Source organism: Neophocaena asiaeorientalis, unplaced genomic scaffold (assembly GCF_003031525.2).
Source record: "Neophocaena asiaeorientalis asiaeorientalis breed wild unplaced genomic scaffold, Neophocaena_asiaeorientalis_V1.1 scaffold1004, whole genome shotgun sequence".
Classification (NCBI taxonomy): domain Eukaryota; kingdom Metazoa; phylum Chordata; class Mammalia; order Artiodactyla; family Phocoenidae; genus Neophocaena; species Neophocaena asiaeorientalis.
The window spans coordinates 367,444-368,839 of record NW_020174276.1 but is presented as its reverse complement, the minus strand read 5'-3'; positions in this window follow the sequence as shown (position 1 = coordinate 368,839).

Genomic DNA, 1,396 nt, shown 5'->3' with positions numbered 1-1,396 from the left:
GCTCCTCGGGAGACCCAATCTCGAGTCTTCCCTGGCCCAGCCTACGAGTGACCCATAGATGGCCTGGGGAAGCAGGGGCCACCCTCAGGGCAAGGACTGAGGGGGAAGGGGCCCGGCCCAGTGAACCGCAGGCACCCCTATGCAGTCTGAGAGGGGAAAGAGGATCCGGTGGAGTAAGTGGAGGGGAAGGGGCAGGGCGTGCTTGCGGCCGAGGGTGTGACGCCTGCAAGGGGAGGGCGTTCGTTAGCTGGCGGTGACCTGGTTGAGGGCTGGCTTCGATGGAGAGGCCGGATGGCGCCAGGGGAAGCTCAGGGAAGTGAGGCCGTGGCCGGGGGCAGGAGACTCAAGAATTTAAGAACTTGCTTGTCCGAGGAGCTTGGTGGGGAGAGAAGGCAGGGGCTGGGGAAGGACGTGGTGAGCTGATTGCACTTTGGGAATGGCACTTTTGAAGACGGCAGAGGGTGAACCGAGCAAGGCCGAGGGAGCTTGAGAAGCAGGGGTGGGGACCTCGGCTGCCGTGCCCAGGAGGGGAGGGGACGTGTTCCAAGGCCAGTGGCAGGACCGGGAGGGAACTGCCCCCTGCGGCTGCCGTTGTCTCTGTGGGCTCAGAGGCTGCTAAGAGCGAGGTGGCTTCGCTGGAGGTGGCTGAAGAGAGCTGCGAAGGGCGAGCCGGCTGCAGAGAGCGGCTACCGCCGCTCCAGGGACCACCACCAGCCACTCGGAGCACGGGCCTCCGCATCTGGGGGTGCAACAGGCCCCCAGACCACACTCGACAGGGCCACACCCTCGCTCCCTCCCCCTCGCCAGTCTTCCCCAGTGGGCGATGAGACCACCCCCTGCCTCCGCAGCCCCCACGTGGTCTCCTGTGGCCCGTGCACCGCGTGCTTCTCTCAGCAGCAGAGATCTGACCGGTTCCTCCCCACGTACGCTCTTCCCTGTGCTTTCCTCTATGCTGAAGATCAACCTACATTCTCCCCCAAGGCGTGCGAGATCGGGCACGAGCTGGCCCGCGGGCTCTCCAGAGCTGGAGGGCGCTGCGCCTCCCCGCACCTCCTTCCGATCCTGTGGGATTCAGCTCACCTGCCACCTGGCCCAGGAGGCTAAAGAGGGAGACTCGGGAGCCCTCGACCCCTGCACACAAGCTGCACCGCCTCCCGTGTCCAGACGGGGTGAGCTGGGCTTTGGAGATGCATGAGGTTCACGAACCCGTCCTCGCCTCTGGCGGGATGATCAGGCAGGAGTTTCTCAAAGTGGGAGCTGGGGTCGGAACTCTGGCCTCCGATGTGTTGACCCGAGCAGTCCTTAGGAGTGTCTCAACTGATAGGGACGCCTACAGTGTTCCAACAGAGGCAGAGGGGTTCCCAGCCCTCGGTGGGTTCTCAGGGCCTCGCAAAGG